The sequence below is a fragment of the Eleutherodactylus coqui genome, chromosome 12 (assembly GCF_035609145.1).
Source record: "Eleutherodactylus coqui strain aEleCoq1 chromosome 12, aEleCoq1.hap1, whole genome shotgun sequence".
Classification (NCBI taxonomy): domain Eukaryota; kingdom Metazoa; phylum Chordata; class Amphibia; order Anura; family Eleutherodactylidae; genus Eleutherodactylus; species Eleutherodactylus coqui.
The window spans coordinates 56427387-56448616 of NC_089848.1; the positions used below are offsets into that span (position 1 = coordinate 56427387).

The 21230-nt window shown below is 48.4% G+C and overlaps 1 long non-coding RNA gene across 1 annotated transcript in view; it reads left to right on the forward strand.

Annotated features, from left to right (window-relative positions):
* LOC136586921 (uncharacterized) overlaps positions 1-21230 on the forward strand; it is a 211145-nt gene that overhangs the window by 34623 nt on the left and 155292 nt on the right. The window contains exon 2 of the long non-coding RNA XR_010787353.1: positions 6810-6874. This is a non-coding gene — a long non-coding RNA (uncharacterized lncRNA). The remainder of the gene's footprint in view (positions 1-6809; positions 6875-21230) is intronic.

The following is a 21230-nucleotide window of genomic DNA, read 5'->3' on the forward strand; positions in this document are numbered from 1 at the left end:
CCGTGGACATAAGGCCTTAAAGGGGTTGTCCCGCGAAAGCAAGTGGGGTTATACACTTCCGTATGGCCATATTAATGCACTTTGTAATATACATCGTGCATTAATTATGAGCCATACAGAAGTTATTCACTTACCTGCTCCGTTGCTAGCGTCCTCGTCTCCATGGAGCCGTCTAATTTCAGCGTCTAATCGCCCGATTAGACGCGCTTGCGCAGTCCGGTCTTCTCCCTTCTGAATGGGGCCGCTCGTGCTGGAGAGCTGCTCCTCGTAGCTCCGCCCCGTCACATGTGCCGATTCCAGCCAATCAGGAGGCTGGAATCGGCAATGGACCGCACAGAGCCCACGGTGCACCATGGGAGAAGACCTGCGGTCCACCGTGGGTGAAGATCCCGGTGACCATCTTCGCAAGGTAAGTAAGAAGTCACCGGAGCGCGGGAATTCGGGTAAGTACTATCCGTTTTTGTTAAACCCCTGCATCGGGTTTGTCTCGCGCCGAACGGGGGGGCTATTGAAAAAAAAAAAAACCCGTTTCGGCGCGGGACAACCCCTTTAAGCACACGCGGATATTGCATCCGCTTTGGAAATTTGCAACCCCACCTCCCAAATTGCTTCTAACCTTCAAATCCGCAGCGGATCCACAAATGCATTCAAATGTATTTGCAGATGCACTGCGGATCCTAAGCTCCCATAGACATGAATGGAGCCAGATCAGCGGTAAAATGGAGCATCTGCAAATCATTTAAAATCAAACCTGCTAGACTTAAATGAAGTGCGGACGCCCAATGCTTCTCTATGGGCGGCTAGAGCTGCGGATCTCACATGTGGATTCAATAAGTAAAATCCGCCCGTGGACATTGGGCCTTAGGCCTCATGTCCACAGCACGCACGGATTCAGAGTACGGAATCCTGTACAGATTCCGTGCGTTCCCGCAGCCATGGGACATTTTCTCACCTCTCTGGATATAGCGTGGCTCTCCTCTGTCATTGTCTTCTTCAGTATGGTGGATGTGTCCGTGAGCGCTGGTCGATATGCCCGGTGCACGCGCAGTGGATTTTTTTTTCTCCTGCTTTCCCGCGGGAATCGCATCAGATCTTCAGTGTCAGCGGCGGGTGTGCCGTGGATCGGACGGCTTACATTGACTTCAATGGATGCCGTCAGTGCGGAATACACAGAAAGATGGAGCATGTTGCTACATTGTCTTGCGTGTGCGATCAGCACGCCGAAAAAAAATTCACATCCGCATGCTTTAAATTGTTTTGCGGACGCTAATGGATCTCTGCAAATCAAATCCGCCCGTAGACATTAATGAGGCTTCAGGGTTTCTAGGCACTCAACCATGTGAATGCTAGGGAACAGTCTGCAAAGATCAAAGTAATCTGATAAGTCTGAGTTCATTTTTCTTGCTCCTCATCAGTGGAGAGTAGGGTTCTGATTGGCTGGCCGAGATACCTTTAATACAGTACTTGGAAGGTTCTGCCTGCTTTCCGTGATCCAGTTGGTAAAGAGAATCTTACTGGGAAAAGTTTGCTATTTAGCTCTCCTCCAGAAATCTCGCTAGTGCCACCGGTGGATAACTACCCTGTAAGTCAATGTCTACATCAAAGGCATTCCACTAAGCCAATCAGGACCCTCTGTACAAGAATTCTGAAAAGGGCTTGAACACTGTAATCTCTGGCACATTGAAATGGCGGTGTGAATATGTGACTCCTCGGGACGCGTTGTGGCCCCATACTTTGGATCGGTAGCAAAGATGAGCGAGCACGCTCGTTTAAGGCTGATGCTCCATCAAGCATCGGTCTTGTCAAGTAACTGATTACTCGACCGAGCACCATGCAGGGGGCGGGGGGAGCCTCGGATGGCCATGACACTATTGTTGATTCACCAGTTGTCCTTCCTTGGACCGCTTTTGGTATGTACTAACCATTGCATGCTGGGAATGCCTTATAAGAGCTACCATTTGAAGATGCTCCGACCCGTCGTCTAGCCTTTACAACTTTGGCTTTTACCAAAGTCACTCAGATCCTTACCTTGGCCGATTTTGTCTAGCGTCTAACACATCAACTTCAGGAACTGACTGTCCACTTGCTGCCTAATCTATCCCACCCTAGTCAATAGATAATTAATGTTACTCACTTTTTTGGCTGATCAGTGTGTGTATATAACATAAGTGTAGTTGGGTGTAAATTCAGGCAGTGACAAATCTTCTGTATTGTGATATCTGCTTTTTACATTTCGATGTCGAAGGCCAAATTTCTCTTTGCTTGACAACATGTTTTTAATGAGGAAGGAACCTTTTAAAAATAACACAAGATGTGCTTCTTATTCTGACGTGTTGTAAAGTGAGACAATTGAAGTAACATATTTGGCCTAATTTAAATAATTTAATGTTATAATTATGCCGACAGTTAAACTTTACAATATAAGTTGAATATAACAGAAACATAAAATATGGCCTGCCAAGTGACACCCACTAAAGGGATGTGTTTTTTTTCAATCTTTACTTATAGGCCTAATATTGAGCGAACCGAACTAGTGCAACCCTGTTGTAGGTCGAACTTTGCTAAAAGTTTGATTCTGGGCGAACCCGAACTGAGCTTTTAGCAAAGTTCTACCGAAAACAGGGTTCTGTTGGTTCGATTTGCACAACGCTAGTCTTGAATATTAGTGTATAATACTGTCAAAGAGCCATAGAAGCCCTGTAATACTCTCAGAGTGTCATACAGGGCTTTTGTGGCTCCTATACGGCGTTCTCCACCAGCTTTAGGGGTTTTGGCGAACTTCTAATTCAGTTCGAACCGATTTAGACTGAACTCAACTTTTTGCAAAACTTGGGCGAACCTACCATATTAAACGTTTCAAAAGTTCACTTATCACTATACATAAGCCATTTCCTTGGTCTGACCACGAATCTCCAGAGCCTTCAAACCTTATGCTAATAAGGGTTCAGTGGTTGCGTTCCCATTGCTGTGATGCCAGCGCCCATTTTGTTCTATCCCTCTGAACATTGCATCAGAGATCACCTCTCTATTGATGAACTCCCTGGTCATTGCAGTGGTCCTCGTTTTGGATACATCTCTGCTCCATGTACCGCATGTTCCCTTGAGTTGTTTCATGGTGGCAGTTATGTAAATATAAAGTAGGCTGCCACTGAATTTGTAGGCTGTTGTATCTTTGTATGCATGACACTGCTATGCAATACCCATAATGACCGTGGCATGGCCATTCACAAACTGGGGATAGTTTAATGCCGGATAGATTACTTTACAATGAAAGTGGCCGCTCCCATTCATTCAGGTTTCACAAATACACTTTGAAGGGCTTGATAAGTAAAAACATGTTCAGAAACACTTTTTTCCCCATAAGAAATGAAAAATTGACTTCTATGGGAGAGTGTTGTGGGCATGCTCTGTGATACTTTGTAGATGGAGTAATTTCATGTTGTCGGTCGCCAGTTTTATAATAGAAATATTACTCGGAATTATTAGGAAATTATATCACCAGTGTTTCTGGTAGCACAATGCGCCACACAGCCCTGGTACATGAACGTCTCACACACACAGCTCTGGTACATGCACGTCGCGCGCACACACAGCTCTGGTACATGCACGTCGCGCGCACACACAGCCCTGGTACATGCACGTCGCGTGCACACACAGCCCTGGTAATAATAATAATAATAATCTTGTATAGCGCCAACATATTCCGCAGCGCTTACATAGACAGGGGGAATACAGAAAGACAAAAGTACAAAAAATTACAGAACCACGGTTACAATCATAATCAGTTGATGGAAACAATAGGGGTGAGGGTCCTGCTCCAAACGAGCTTACATACTACAAGTAATGGGGTGATATAGAAGGTAAAATGGCTGGAGATGTGCACAGTATGGCAAGGTGGAGAGTGAGGGATGCTATATACAGACAATGGTCAGATATTTAGCCATGTGACGGCAGGATCAGTATGACTGCAGGAGCGGTTTATGAGTTTGTTTAGAGAATGCGGTATGCCTCCCTGAAGAGGTGCATTTTTAGAGCACGCCTGAAGTTTTTTGAGTCCTGGATTGCCCAGGTATCCTTTGGTAGTGCGTTCCAGAGGACTGATGCTGCTCTGGAGAAGTCTTGAAGGTGGGAGTGAGAAGTTCGAATTAGAGGGGTGTGCAGTCTAGTTTTGTTTGCCGAGCGGAGAACCCGGGGTTGGTGATGGATTGAGATGAGGGAGGCAATATGGGGGGGCGCTGTGCTGTGAAGGGCTTTGTGGATGAAGGTCGAGGGGGGGGGGGCGAGGACCGAGCCTTGAGGAACCCCAACAGCAAGGGGAAGAGGAGGAGAGGTAGAGCCAGCAAAGGAGACTCTGAAAGAGCGGTCAGATAGGTAGGAGGAGAACCAGGAGAGAGCAGTGTCCTTTAGGCCGATGGAGCGAAGCATACTGAGGAGGAGTTTGTGGTCGACAGTGTCAAATGCTGCGGAGAGGTCGAGGAGGATCAGTAGGGAGTAATCACCCCTCGATTTGGCTGTCAGTAGGTCGTTTGATACCCTTGTAAGGGCAGTTTCTGTCGAGTGTTAGGGTCGAAAGCTAGACTGTAGGGGGTGGAGGAGAGAGTTCTCTGATAGATCGCTTACAAGGCGGGAGTAAACCAGCCGTTCTAGTAGTTTGGAGATGAAGGGGAGGTTTGGGTCGGTAGTTGGCAACATCAGTCGCGTCAAGAGACGGCTTCTTTAGCAGTGGGAATATGATGGCGTGTTTGAAAGAAGAGGGAAAGATGCCAGAGGTCAGAGAGAGGTTGAATATAGTGGTGAGATGGGAGATAACCACTGGGGAGAGGGATCGGAGGAGGTGTGAGGGGAGAGGGTTGCTAGCGCAGGTGGTGGGACGAGCAGAGAAGAGCAATTTCGAGACTTCTTTCTCTGTCGATGGTCTGAGTACAGACAGTGAGCAGGAGCTAGATGCAGTGCTGACAAGACTAGGGTCAGGGCTAGTCTGGGATTGGGAAGTTATTTCTTGACGGATGTCATCAATTTTCTTTTTGAAGTAGGCAGCCAACTCAACAGCACTGAGATCCATCACAGGGGGCTGCGGTTTAGGGCACTGCGCGCACACACACACAGCCCTGGTACATGCGCGTTGCGCGCACACACAGCCCTGGTACATGCGCGTTGCGCACGCACACGGCCCTGGTACATGCGCGTTGCGCGCGCACACGGCCCTGGTACATGCGCGTTGCGTGCGCACACAGCCCTGGTACATGCGCGTTGCGTGCGCACACAGCCCTGGTACATGCGCGTTGCGTGCGCACACAGCCCTGGTACATGCGCGTTGCGCGCGCACACAGCCCTGGTACATGCGCGTTGCGCGCGCACACAGCCCTGGTACATGCGCGTTGCGCGCGCACACAGCCCTGGTACATGCGCGTTGCGCGCGCACACAGCCCTGGTACATGCGCGTTGCGCGCGCACACAGCCCTGGTACATGCGCGTTGCGCGCGCACACAGCCCTGGTACATGCGCGTTGCGCGCGCACACAGCCCTGGTACATGCGCGTTGCGCGCGCACACAGCCCTGGTACATGCGCGTCGCGCGCGCACACTGCTCTGGTACATGCTATATGAAGGTGGCATCATCACAGGATCTGTAAGCACACAACTGCTGTCTGGCTGTGCAGATTTTTAATAAAGTGAAGGACCTTTGATGACGTCACCATAATGTGATCAGGGGCAGAGGTCAGAGCCCAGTAAACTGATCACATGGCGGTGACATCATCACAGGTCCTGTCAGCACACGTCTGCTGTCATGCTGTCAGCATCTGCATGTTTTATGCTTTAGGGCCTATGATGACATCACCATCATGTGATCAGGGCATGTAACTCACTCACTCATGGACGGACAAGAGGTCATTAATACTTTGATTAATGGGATTTTCCAGCTCAAAAAATTGCTGGCTAACCTCAGGATAGATCATAAATAGCTGATCGGTAGTGGTCTGCCTCAACAGGACGCTGTCTGGGTGTACGGAGCAAGAAGCCAGTAGCTCCGCATATAGTGCAGTGGCCCGGCATGGTATTTCAGGCACAACTTCCATTGTAGTGAATAGAGCTGTGAAGGAAGATTTGAAGAATATGCCCTGCTTGGTAGCGCCCCCCAACAATGGACTAATCACAGATGCTGGATTTTCGGACTGTCCCGATGTTTTAACCCCTTGCAATCAGTTATTGATACTGATGGACACCTACCTACCCAAAGGGCTAAATGCTGTCATAAAGTCAAAGAGTACATCAACAAAGGATTAGTTTTAAGATCTGCAAGTTTATACAACCAGATTATTTGTTATTTTTTATTTTTCCACTCTACAAAATTTCAGTTTGTTTTTCCATGGAATTGTACAAATAACGGGTCACATTGGCGGTGGAAATAGATCTGAAGGGTAGACACGGCCCGGGCCCAACTTTTGTGAGATGTGTTGCTGCCATCAACATGAGTTAGTATTTTAAATGCATCTCCCTTCTGATATGTTCTATTGTCAATAAAATATGGTTCTATGAGATTGCCAATTTATTTTTTCCTTAGCATTTCTTTTACATTTTGCACAGCGTCCCGGCTTTATGGAATTGGCGTTCATAGATCTAGTTCACGCTGTAACTGTGAGTCAGCCGTACTTCATTTGTTCTTTAGAAAGCGTTTTTCATGGTGGATATTTGCACATTAAGAACGATCTTGACTGTGTAGATGAAGAGTCTTCCACACCCCGCTCCGCCGAGACGCCTTCAGATTAATTATGACTGGTCTAGAACTAAACATGTTTGTATCTTTCTTAGGGAGAAGGTGGACAGGTTGTGCTTTGGAATCAGCAGGGCCCAGTGGGAAACGTGCAGCTGCCAAGGTAATGTTACAACCCAAATAGCAGATACAATGAAAATAGTGCCGTACATCTGTAAGAGCATCGTCGGTGGCTAATGGAGACTTTTTGGGGTGTTCGGTAACATCTGTACCGAGAGCCTCGAGGGAATATCAGGAGATTAAACGTCACATTGTGTTACAGATTATCATATGCATATTTATTGCTAATGCCTGTCAATATCAACAAGTACTAAAATTGTTCATTTCTGTAGCATTTTCTCTCCTACTACAAGATTTAAAGGAGTTGTCCGGCCACACAGGGTAAAAATTTTTATAATGCTGCTGCTTTCCTTTCAGTAAGGATAGTAACAGACAGCATACTAGGGCTCAAACTGGCCGGCAGATCAGCTGCAATGTCAGTTTATTACCTTAGACTGATCTTCTCTGCAGTTTTCAAAGATGGCGCCTCTGTGCTGCCTTCTCACATGCCCTGCGCCCCCCCCCCCCCCCCTCTTGTGCGCGCTCCCGATGGTAGTAAGACATGAAAAGGCAGGATTTCCCTCAGCTCACGTCCTAGCCCCGCCCACGACACGCCCACCTCTATTGAACTGCTCTACAGTCCTCCCCGCCCAGGCCCCGCCCCCTGCTAAAGTAAAGTAAAACATTTCCCCACACACACATGCCCTCATAGTGCCCCTCTCACAATGACCCCCCTCCCCACACTTCTGTCAGCCGGGTCAATGCACATATACATCACTGCACCCCCCCCCCCTTCCCCTGCACACATCCATCCATCGATCTCTCCCACTCCACACCCCCCCCCCTTCCCCCGGGACTTCTGTCAGCCGGTCCGTGCACACCACACACACATCACTGCCCCCCCCCCTTCCCCTGCACACATCCATCCATCCATCCATCGATCTCTCCCACTCCACACCCCCCCCCCCTTCCCCCGGGACTTCTGTCAGCCGGTCCGTGCACACCACACACACATCACTGCCCCCCCCCCTTCCCCTGCACACATCCATCCATCCATCCATCGATCTCTCCCACTCCACACCCCCCCCCCTTCCCCCGGGACTTCTGTCAGCCGGTCCGTGCACACCACACACACATCACTGCCCCCCCCCCCTTCCCCTGCACACATCCATCCATCCATCCATCGATCTCTCCCACTCCACACCCCCCCCTTCCCCCGGGACTTCTGTCAGCCGGTCCGTGCACACCACACCACACACACACATCACTGCCCCGCCCCCCCCCCCCCGTGCACACATCCATCCATCCATCTCTCCAACATTTCTCCCCTTCTCCCCTTTCACATACTTTTAAAGTCCCGACGGTCCCGACAGCGGCAGGCAGACACTCACTCCGCTCTGGTATATGAAACCAGGAAGTGAGTGTACTGCGCATGCGCCGACCGGCGGCGCGCGTCCCCTGCGATGAAGAGGTAAAGAGCGCGGTCCCGGCAGAAGAAAGAAGGACTGCGCATGCGCGGAAGGGAAGAGGAGCGTTCCAGCGCCGACGAGAGCTGCTGCCGGCCCGACAAGAAATGCAGAAGATTTCTTGTCGTAACCTGGGACGACCGAGGGTCAACACAGGGGGGGGCACCCCTAAAGGTAAGTCCAAAACTTCTGTTTGCTTCATTTTCCATGCACAATGTATATTACAAAGTGCATGGAAATGGGCAAACAGAAGTAATGAGACCTGATGTTTCTGGCCGGACAACCCCTTTAAGTTATATTTTAAAACTTTTATTATAGCCATATGCCACAGGGGGCTCAGTTTTTGTGATTATTTATTTATTTATTTATTTATTTATTTATATATATACATATATATATATCTTAATGTATTATTAGGATGGGTTCACACGCGGCAGATTTGCCGCGGAAATTCCGTCCGGAATTTAGCCACGGCAAATCCGCCTGTGGCCACTAATCCCGGGATTAACCAGCCATGTGGACGAGATTTCTGAGAAATCTCGTTCAGATGGGACGGCGAATCCGCCACAGCAAAGCTAGCAGAAGCCGGCACTGCGGCGCGGATTTGCCGGCCGCAGCATGTTCACTTTTTTTCTTCTTCCACTGCGGCCGCGCTCTCCTCTACGGGAGTGCTGGCCGCAGCGAAAGAGCAAGCAGCCAGGCCGCTTCAAAACCAGCAGCTAAGTGCCGCGGGTTTTGAAGCGGCGCTTTTCCCGGCGGAAATCTTGCTTTTTTTTTTGCTGCGGCCAAACCGCGAGATTTCCGCCGGGTGAAAACCCAGCCTAAATGCTACTTTTATTTTCTGCCAGGCTCAGTTTAATTATTTGGGTGAGACGTCATAAGTGGAAATTCCAGGATATATTATTTTTGGAATTATCTCGGTTACGAGGTGGCAAAGTTTTTCAACATTTTTCCAAATTCATCGTGAACGCATGGCCATGGTTTAAAGGTATTTTACATACATGAAGCTTAAAGGGTTGTGCCAAGATTCATAGTTTGCATAGAGGTACCCTTACACAGGACGACTGGCGGAGGGGAACACAAGTGCTTGACAGACATCCTACCGACTCTGGCTCCTGTGCTTTTCAGACAAGAGCGATAGTCTTTGAGAGAATGGAGGCACGGCATCCCAGAGATCTCTTCTGGCCGCCCCCCTCCATCCACTGCAGACAGGCGGTCGTTCATTGATGGAGCACACAATATGCTTCATAGTGGACTTATTTGGTACTGCATGCACAACTCCCATTCAGATCCCCGGGGCTGACTGCACAGGGGTCCCTTAATTACCTTTTGTGTGAATGGGAAACCTAGTGAGCCAATCAAAGGTGGGAACTCTCCCTGTGCTCGTACTGAGGTCACTCATGGCCGCTGTGATGAAAGGGTTAAACGCTCAGTATTGGAGGTTCCTCCGATCGCGATCGTTCAAACAGGAGCTCAGCTGTTAGACGGTTGAGCATAGGCACCAGGGCGGTTTAGGACACTTGTGCAGGGGTTATACTATAGCACCAGATGAGCAAGGTAGAACAAGGTGACTAAATGACTACCATAGAAAGGTGTATTGGTGATTGTTAGGAGGCTAAAGTCACCAAGCTTTTCAGAAACCTCATATTACTATCAGCTATTCCCTGGGTCATTGCAGTTGTGCAGGGAGCGGATATCTGAAGGAAGCAGACAGCTCCGTTTTCTCTGCAGTGGCTCATCTTGGTATTAGAGGCAAAGTTCCCATTGAAATGAATGAGAACTTGGCCTGTAGTGCCCAGTGGCAGAACACAAACGAGTCAACAATGCACTTGGGGGTCTTCCTGGCATGGCTCTGGACCCTCCAATCTAGAAGAGGCTCTAAATCAGAGGGTCCTTTGCGGTCCACATATACTGACGTGACGGGCTAGATTCAGCCTATGGGCCTTGAGTTTGACAAACCATCTCTATGTGGTCTGCTATATCATCCTTTGAGTGTGTCCTGAACATATATTTTTCATATATTGCTCTGTATATTCTGAGACAGTTTCTGCGATTTTGCGTTAGACGAACGGCGCCCTCTTAGTAAGGATAGCTAAGTCGTGGGAGATGGGTATACCCAGCATGGATTATTGAGGCTTTCCTGGCCCTCTTGCGTGCACCTTTGGGGTCCTTTTGGTTTATTCCCCTCTGTTACATCGGGTGAGTTCACGCTCTCCTGTAGCGGTCTATTGGAGTGCACTTTTGCTGGATTCTGAGCAGTCACATTTTCGTGCCGCTGGATCCTATCATAGTTTCTGGTACTGTGGGGACACGACGGGTTCCCTTTAAAGAACTGCCTTAGTTGCACATAACATCCAATTACAAGAGAGCTTTCATTTTGCAAGAGCAGAATATGAAGTGATAGCTGCGCTGTGATTGGTTATATGGGCGGCGAAGACCGTTTTTCGTTTAGACAGTATCCTAACTCTCGCCATTAACTGGTAATGTGCGACAGGCGTGTCATGGAGCATTGAGAGCCATATAATAACTTTGATAGCTGAGCAATGAAGTGCTTGCTTTACAGCTAGTTGTTTATAAAATGAAGTTCTTCCGCCCCGTTTAATTATATTCCGGTGGGGTTTTATGACAATGTTATATTCATTTGCAAATATTTTACTCTGACACCTAACAGTTTTCCTATCAAGTCTGAATAATAATGAGTAATGTCAAAAGCATTGTAGAATGCGGAGTACTGGTAATATTACCCTACCGTCAGGCTGCAGGGAAAGGATAGAACTGCGCAGCTCTTGGTGAATCCGTGGAAAGACACAACAGACCGTGACTGATATATCTGGGGCTGAAAGCTGCCAATAGAAGTGTATGGATCCTGGGATATTTCATGCCACACTGCCAGGAGTGTAATGGACGTTAACCCTTTTATGATCAGGGGTCACTGATGCTCTTGTGTCCGGGTCACATTCTGCAGTTCTGGCATTTCCACTTTCAAAAAGAATCATAACTTTATTTTTTCGTGGATAGACCTGTTTGAGGGCTCGTTTTCTGGGGGGTGATCTATAGTTTTGATTTGTACCATTTTTGAGGTTTTTTATTGCTTTTTATTTCACTTTTTCTTCGAGAAATAGAGCAGTTATGGCATTGAATTTTTTTTTTTCTGACTGCATTTACCATGGAGGATTAATGATGGGATTATTTAATAAATTGGACCTTTACAGATGCAGCAATACCAATTTTTACATTTTTTTTTTACATTTTTTGGGGATGTGACAATTGGGAAAAGGAATTTTTTTTTAAACTTTTTTTAGCCCTTTTTTTTGCTTTACTGTAATAATAATTGAAAAAGCCTTTTAGTTACTTTTACTTTTTATAAGTCCCCATAGGAGATTTGGTTGTTTGTTAGCTATAGTACTGCATTATACTTTTATTACAGGCTGTCCCTTAAGGTCACGTTTTAACCCTTTCCAATCCAATTTTGGATCCAGGGTTTCCTAAAAGGCTTTCTCTTTTTGCTGTTATACAACGTTGCCATCTGCTGGCTAAAGCCAGTGTGTGTGCGCCAGAGAGGCTCTGACAGCGGAGTGGCTGGCAATAGATGGTGAGAATAACCTGTCCGACATCTTCTGACATTGGAGCTGTATGAGCTTCAATCAGAATGTAGGAAGAAGTCAGACAGTGTATTGGAAAGGGTTAACAGTAAACAATCATGGCGACCTTGGGGTCCTTCAGAAGGCCCCTGTCTGCCATCGTACCCGGACGGCAACCCCGCTATTTTATTGCGGCAGGGTGATTTGGGACATTTAAATAGTGCCGTCGGGATTGTCAGCGGCATGTAAAGGGTTAACAGCTGCACATTGAGTTATCTTTGATCGCTGCTGTTGTGGGTCTGTGCTAGCTGTCAAAGATCCGCCTCCCGTGTCCACTGCATACATCTACATACATCCTAACTGCATGGGGTGTGTACAGTTAGGACGTATATATACATATATGTGTCGGGAACGGTTAAAGACAACACTTAGTGCTCTACTACCCAGGAGGGGACAAACAGAGCTAGGGCTGGGCGATCCCAGCTGTATGACTCCATGATTGTGGTTTTGTGGCCACGAGGTGCTAACAGCTTCCATTTAAGGAAATACTTTGTGTATAATGTAGTTCAACGTAATATACACATAAAGGATGGGGTTTTGCCCGCTCCTTGTAATCACAGCAACCAATATAATAGCAATACCCCACAGTCATCATGGCCACATTCCCCTGTAGCCCCTCCGTAATAATCTCCTCTACAGCTCCCTTCTGTAATAATGTCCTCTACAGACCCTTCCCCTTATAATAATGTCCTCTATAGCCCCCCCTATAATATACGGCCCTATCCCACTTTTATAATAATGTCTTCCACGGCCCTCTCGGCCTATAATAGTGTCTTCCACGGCCTCCTCCCCCTATAATAATGTCTTCCACGGCCTCCTCCCCCTATAATAATGTCTTCCACGGCCTCCTCCCCCTATAATAATGTCTTCCACGGCCTCCTCCCCCTATAATAATGTCTTCCACGTCCCCTCCCCCTATAATAATGTCTTCCACGGCCCCCTCCCCCTATAATAATGTCTTCCACGGCCCCCTCCCCCTATAATAATGTCTTCCACGGCCCCCTCCCACTATAATAATGTCTTCCACGGCCCCCTCCCCCTGCAGTAATGTCCTCCACGACCCCCTCCCCCTGCAGTAATGTCCTCCATGGCCCCCTCCCCCTGCAGTAGTGTCCACCACGGCCTATAATAATGTCTTCCACGGCCCTCTCTGCCTATAATAATGTCTTCCACGGTCCCCTATAGTAATGTCTTCCACAGCCCCCTGCAGTAATGTCCTCCACGGCCCCGTTCCACTGTAGTAGTGTCCCCCCACGGCCCCGTTCCACTGTAGTAGTGTCCCCCCACGGCCCCGTTCCACTGTAGTAGTGTCCCCCCACGGCCCCGTTCCACTGTAGTAGTGTCCCCCCACGGCCCCGTTCCACTGTAGTAGTGTCCCCCCACGGCCCCGTTCCACTGTAGTAGTGTCCCCCCACGGCCCCGTTCCACTGTAGTAGTGTCCCCCCACGGCCCCGTTCCACTGTAGTAGTGTCCCCCCACGGCCCCGTTCCACTGTAGTAGTGTCCCCCCACGGCCCCGTTCCACTGTAGTAGTGTCCCCCCACGGCCCCCTCCCCCTGTAGTAGTGTCCCCCCACGGCCCCCCTCCCCCTGTAGTAGTGTCACCCCACGGCCCCCTCCCCCTGTAGTAGTGTCCCCCACGGCCCCCTCCCCCTGTGGTAGTGTCCCCCACGGCCCCCTCCCCCTGTGGTAGTGTCCCCCACGGCCCCCTCCCCCTGTGGTAGTGTCCCCCACGGCCCCCTCCCCCTGTGGTAGTGTCCCCCACGGCCCCCTCCCCCTGTGGTAGTGTCCCCCACGGCCCCCTTCCCCTGTGGTAGTGTCCCCCACGGCCCCCTTCCCCTGTGGTAGTGTCCCCCACGGCCCCCTCCCCCTGTGGTAGTGTCCCCCACGGCCCCCTCCCCCTGTGGTAGTGTCCCCCACGGCCCCCTCCCCCTGTGGTAGTGTCCCCCACGGCCCCCTCCCCCTGTGGTAGTGTCCCCCACGGCCCCCTCCCCCTGTGTAGTGTCCCCCACGGCCCCCTCCCCCTGTGTAGTGTCCCCCACGGCCCCCTCCCCCTGTGGTAGTGTCCCCCACGGCCCCCTCCCCCTGTGGTAGTGGCCCCCACGGCCCCCTCCCCCCGTGGTAGCGTCCTCCACGGCCCCCCTCTCCCCGCGGTAGCGTCCTCCACGGCCCCCTCCCCCCGCGGTAGCGTCCTCCACGGCCCCCCTCCCCCCGCGGTAGCGTCCTCCACGGCCCCCCTCCCCCCGCGGTAGCGTCCTCCACGGCCCCCCTCCCCCCGCGGTAGCGTCCTCCACGGCCCCCCCTCCCCCCGCGGTAGCGTCCTCCACGGCCCCCCCCTCCCCCCGCGGTAGCGTCCTCCACGGCCCCCCCCTCCCCCCGCGGTAGCGTCCTCCACGGCCCCCCCCTCCCCCCGCGGTAGCGTCCTCCACGGCCCCCCCCTCCCCCCGCGGTAGCGTCCTCCACGGCCCCCCCCTCCCCCCGCGGTAGCGTCCTCCACGGCCCCCCCTCCCCCCGCGGTAGCGTCCTCCACGGCCCCCCCTCCCCCCGTGGTAGCGTCCTCCACGGCCCCCCTCCCCCTATCCACCCGCGGATCGATCAGACTCTTGTTGTCAGATTGGTGGGGCTCCCAGCGGTTGGGCCGCAGAGTTATAAAGTGATTTACTCTCCTGTGGATGGGGGATGACCTTGTCACTTGGCACAACCCCTTTAACTGCAATTTGTTCCTGTAAACGGAGTTATCGTGATATTCCTAGATCTGTACACAATGTTTTCTCTATGAGGTTCCATTAACTAGCCTGTTGGGATCTCCTGCTGCCCGCGGTTCTGTCAGCTCAGACCTCCCGACAGGTTCCCTTTAAATAAGGTTATCTGCCCTTTACATATCATTTTACAATGTTCAGGAGTTTCTGATCACGTCGGCTCCTTTTTATATTTAACCAAGCCACCAATAAGCTTATCGCTGAGAGTCCTGCTTCACAAAGCCAAGACCATCAGCTGCTATTGCCAGGGAAGCTCTGCCGGGCTGTACATCCCCTTGCAGTGTCTACAATCAGTGTATGGTAACATAGCTGCTACTTTGTCTTACATATCTTGTGCTGATCCTGAGTGTCACCCTATCAACTTCCCCCACCCGATGCTGCAGGGGTAGTCTGACCGGTATGCTGCTACGGAGCCCTGTATACAGCGATGCATTGTGTGGTCTGATAATACTCTACCATAGCAGCTTTAAAGGGATATTCCGCACTTTTACTATTGATGACCTCTCCTCAGGATAAGTCATCAGCCGTTGATTGGCAGTAGTCCGCCACTCAGGATCCCCGCCAATGAGCTGAACCTAGAGCCTGCTGTCAGTTCAGCGCGACGGAAGTCCTCATTGGTGGTCAGGGCTGGGATTGTATTACTCAGCTTCACTCCCATTGAAATCAATAGAAGCAATGCCCCCTTTTACACCCCCGGCCTGGAACATGACAAAAGCTATAACCCAAACCAGAGTCTTCTCCAGAAGAGAAAACACAAGCAGGTTTTTTTAAAGTTCTTGCCTCTCGTCCGATCAGAGCTACGTTGTGGTTGACTGGTAGATTGGCCTTTGATGCAGGATGGAGGGCTACTGGTTTTTTCCAAGGTGGTATAGAGATGGCTTACATGCTTATTCACATTACATGGCTTATTAAACATAGTAACATAGTATGTAAGGCTGAATGAAGACAATGTCCATCTAGTTCAGCCTGTTTATCCTCCTATGTTGTTGTTCCAGAGGAAGGCAAAACACCCCAAGAGCAGGAGCCAATTAGCCCATTTGGGGTGCAAATTCCTTCATAATGGCAACCAGACTAATCCCTGGATAAACCCCTAATAGTTCCTACCTGCCTGCATACCCGGATTAAAGGGGTTGTCCCGCGGCCAAAATGAAAAATTTTTCACATCCCAGTCCCCCATGTTAAGCAAGCATCACAAACTACCCATGTAAATCGTTTTTTTAGAGCGTTTCTACTCACCATGAAGCTGTTTCATGAAGTTATAAAAATCTTCTTCCAAGATGGCCGCCGTCATTTCCCAAGGTGCACCGCTGGTCTTCTCCCATGGTGCACTGCGGGTCTTCTCCCATGGTGCACCGTGGATGTTCTTCTCCAGTCTGAGCTCCACTGCCGATTACAGCCACCTCATGGGCTGATCGGCACCATGTGACTGGGCCGGAGCTACGCGATGACGCTGAGAAGGGGGAGGAGCCAGGATGCAGCTCCTGAGCCCGGACCCTCCAGAAGAGGATTCCTCTCTACGCAAGCGCGACTGTTGCGGCGACCAGAGAAGAAGTTTGGTCGTCGCCATGGAGACGGGGACGCCAGCATCGGAGGGGGTAAGTGTATAACTTCTGTATGGCCAATATTTAATGCTCGATGTATATTACAAAGTGCTTTAATATGGCCATACAGAAGTGCTTAACCCCGCTGTCGTGGGACAACCCCTTTAACAATTGACCTAAGATTTATATCCTGTAATATCCTTCTGCTCCAGAAAGACATCAAGTCCCCTTTTAAACTCCTCTATGGATTTTGTCATCACCACATCCTCAGGCAGAGAGTTCCACAGTCTCACAGCTCTTACAGTAAAGAACCCTTTTCCATGTTGGCGATGAAACCTGCTTTTTTCTAGATGTAGCGGATGCCCTCTTGTTACCTTCGCAGTCCTGGGTATAAACAGATCATGGCAGAGATCCTTGTATTGTCCCCTCATGTATTTATACAGAGTTATTTGATCGCCCCTTAGATGTCTTTTTTCCAGGGTAAATAATCCCAATTTGGATAGCCTCTCTGGGTATTCCAGTCCCGTCATTCCATGTATTAGTTTAGTCGCCCTTCTTTGAGCCCCCTTCAGTACTGTGACATCTTTCCTGAGCACCGGTGACCAGAACTGTGCGCAGTATTCCATGTGGGGCCTGACAAGTGCCTTATATAATGGAAGGATGATGTTCTCGTCCTTCGCCCCTATACCTCTTTTAATGCACCCCAAGACTTGATTAGCTTTTGCAGCAGCTGACTGGCATTGGTTACTCCAGTTTAGTCTATAATCCACTAGTACCCCCAGGTCTTTTCCCTAGCAGTACCCTATTTAGTGTATATTGGTGACATCCGTTTCTCCCGCCCATGTGCATAACCTTACATTTATCGATGTTGAACTTCATTTGCCCTTTTTCTGCCCAAGCCCCCAGCTTATCCGGGTCCATTTGTAGCCGTACATTGTCCGCCGTTGCATTGATTATATTGTATAATTTTGTGTCATCTGTAAGTATTGATATTTTGCTGCGCAGCCCCTCTATCAGGTTGTTGATAAATATATATAACAGAATGGGGCCCAATACTGAGCCCTGTGGCCCCCCGCTAGCGACGGTGGCCCAATCAGAGTACGAACCATTTATTATCACCCTCTGCTTTCTATCATTGAGCCAATTCTTTACCCAGATACACACGGTTTCCCCCAATCCGAGCTGTCTCATTTTATATATCAGCCTATTATGCGGCACGTTGTCAAATGTTTTAGAGAAGTCCAGATATACGAGATCAATAGACTCTCCCTGGTCCAGCTTAGAGCTTACTTCATCGTAGAAGCTAATCAGGTTTGTCTGACACGATCGGCCCTTCATGAATCCATGCTGGTGAAGAGTTATACCGTTGTTCTCCTTGAGGTATTCTTCAATGGCGTCTCTCAGAAACCCCTCGAATATTTTCCCTGTTACTGAAGTGAGACTTACCGGCCTGTAGTTACCAGGCTCACTTTTGGACCCCTTTTTATAAATTAGAACCACGTTGGCAATGCGCTAATCCAGTGGTACAACCCTGGTCTTGATAGTATCCATAAGTATTAGATATAGCGGCCTAGCTATCTCCTCACTTAGTTCCCTTAGTACCCTTGGGTGTATTCGATCTGGGCCTGACGATTTATCGATTTTAATCTTTAACCGGTTCTGCACTTCCTCCTGCGTTAGGTATGAGAAACTTGAAGGGTTCATTATGGTCCCCTGCATTTCATGTGGCAATTCCTTTTCGTTCATGAATACTATTTAATAGGTTTGCCTAATAAGGTTAGACAAAGACTTACAAGAAAGCTACCTTCCAATAGATGGTGATACAAAGGCATTTTTTCATCTCCTATTTGCATACCACATTTCCCAGGGAGCATTGCATGGCCTGTAAGTTCCCCTATGCTGTCTTGGCATAGAAACAGTACCTCATCCAGACTGTGTAAAGAAGGAAAAATGGAAACTATTTACTGTACTGTAGATTAGTTTTATTCATGACTCTCTTCTGTTAAGTGGTTATATTTTTTTCGGTAGAGAAAATGGAGAAAAGTTACTGAAATCTATTCACTTCAAAATAAAAATGTGAAGAAGAGCCCGGCTGTGAGAATTTATGCAGCGGGTCAAAGGAAAAAAGTGGGTATGGGTGAGAAACAAAATCTATTCTGGTAGTGCCTAAGGATCACGGACCTCCTCTTTGCCTCTCTTAGAAACACGGACCCTTGCTGATGTGCTGTAAGAGATTACCTTGCACCCATAAGTCCAAGATTCATCAAATGTCACATTAAGGCCGCTTTCACACGGCTGAGACAATGGCATGAGGTTTGTGTGCTGCGAGACAAACAAATCTTGCACAAATATGAACTCCATGGGGTCATAAGACATTTTCTTTTTCCCATCGCGGCGCAGGAAAAATTGCAGCATGTCCTATCTTTGAACGGTCCCTCAGAACGCATCGCATCACGCATTTTCCCCAATGGGGCTGGCACAGCATCGCATTCATGTGCACTTCGCGCATTGTCAAGAGTATCAGTTGTAGTGAGTTTCCATGGGACACAGTGAGAGTTGAAGTATCGACATCGGGGGGAAAGGGGACTTATTTGTTTAGCCCAACTTAATCTGTTTATTACCCCCCCAGGAAGCTGGGTACTTATTTTACCGGACGGATGGAAGGCTGAGTCAACCTTGAACCAGCTACCTGAACCATGCAGGGATTGAACCTGCAACCTTCAGTAAGAGCTTAGGACTGCATTCTGCTGCCTTGACACTCTGTGCCATAAAGCTAACATCCAAAAGCTCCAGGTACAGTAAGTGCCCCCTCTTGGGGAAGGAGTTGGACGAGGTTACGAACATAAGCTTAGAGAGTAGAGAAGTGCGCAATAATCTTTTTTTTTTTTTTTTTTGTGCATCTTTGCAAATCTGCCTCGCACCCGTCTTTAATAAAGAAATGCCTGTAACTATTGGACATCTGTTTAGCTATGAACCCGTTTTTTCATTTGAAGAACATTGTTTTTAGGTAGAAATTGAGTGAGCCAAACACATAAATAAACATATTCATCTGGAATAGGGAAATCTGTTAATTCCACTTCATGTAGCAGTTGTTAACCGGCCGCACATATGACTGATGTCGCTATAGTTTTATCTTTATGTGCTTATTCAGAATATTGCAAGAGTCTGATGAGAAACAGTTAATTCATTTCTTACTGTTTTTCTCCCATTTTTATGGAAAAAAAACAAAAAACCAAGAAATATACATTTGGAAGCAAAAGGCATACTTGTAATATCATCAAAGTTTGGATTGTTCTTTCCATATGATTAGAGTTTCTTAAAGCTGAAAAATGTGTTATGCTTTGCAACAAACAGATGCTGCTCTAACAATGCAATACATTATGTACCAAAAATGATCTCTGTTTTAATCATAGATGCTGATTTAATGAGATAAGACTCGCTTACATCAAAAATGGATTTTGGATGTGATTTTAGTTTCGGTATATTTCCTCTACATAATTAATAGAAATATGGTACAAGCAGGCTGGAAAGTGCATTGTTGTATTATTTTTGTTCTGCGGTGGATTTAAGATATACTTGGCTTGTTTACAACAGTGTTCACAGCTTAATGCGACTTGTATAACCCCTGAAAACTGATATTTCAATAAATCATCAAACACCATAATGTACAATTTTACCTGCGTTTAATTTTTATTCAGCTGCCTTTCCATACTTCCATACTTAAAGTGACCCTCCACTCCGGAGTGAAAAATCAATATGTAAGTCAGTACCTACAGGGCATGATTACCTGCTAGTTATTTTTTCTCTGAACTTGCTCTTGGATGCTTTTTAGCTCATTTCTATCAGGTGCTGTGATCTAAGAGTATAGTTTAGCTACAGTACCTAGTCTGAAGTAGCCTGAGACACACCCCCATATTATTATTGGCTCAGAATGCAGGGCCAGAACCAATGATGAGACTGGGGGTGTGTCACCAACTACTTCAGATTAAACACTGTAGCTAAAGTATAGTGACAGATCGCAGCTGAGCTATATATTGCAGGATAGTAGGCTGAATTGGATGGACGTGCTAGATGTCTTTCAGTCTTACATGCTATGTTAGAAAGCAGCCAAGATCGGATGAAAAATAAATGGCAGGTAATCATCCCTTGTAGGTACTGTCTTCCATATACATTTTGGGCTCCTGTCTGGGAGTCGCTATTAACTGACTCATGATTGGACTAAGTCCTAATTGTTGAGGCACCATGCAGCTAGGACATATACATATATAATCCACTTTAGTGGCACATCTCACTAGATAGCGGTCTGCCAGAAAAAAGTTTGGTCCAAAAGTTTGTCAGGTCAATGTGAGTTGAATTATTAGCTAATGATAGGAGATATCAAAAGATAAATATGGGGACCATTGTTCTCAGGTCTTCAAGTGATGATGAGTTACCGCGGGCTCACACGGGTGTAAGATTGCCATGCATTTCTTGTGTGGTGTACAAGGTAACTCACGGGCAACTAAATAATTGCCTTACGCAATTCCGCAATTTGCGTGTAAGAATTGTGTAATACGCGAGCGCAAAAAGTACTGCAGTATGTTCTATTTTCTGCGTACCGTGCGCGAGAGAGACCATTGTTCTTTATGGGTGCGTAATCAACGGGCGGCATATATACGTGCCATTGTGAAGCCACAGCGCAGGAAATTAATACAAAAAAAACATAACTCTGCTGCGCATGTGCGCCGGCCGGCGCTTCCGCACACATCCACAGTACAGAAAAAAGAAGATCCATACGGGTAAGCAGGGTCCTCGCCTGTGGACTTGAGCCCTTACAGTCCGCATTATAGTCCAGCGCTGCATTCACAAGTCTCTCCCACATCCACAGTTCTGCTCTTCTCTACCATTGTCTCTAGCCTCAGACAGAACCGTACCGAACAGGGGCACAAACCGCGGCACCACTGGACACTGCCAGGGGGCTCAGTTCAAGTGCATCACTTACCCTATGGTTAAAGCGGCCCTGGTTGCCTCTGACT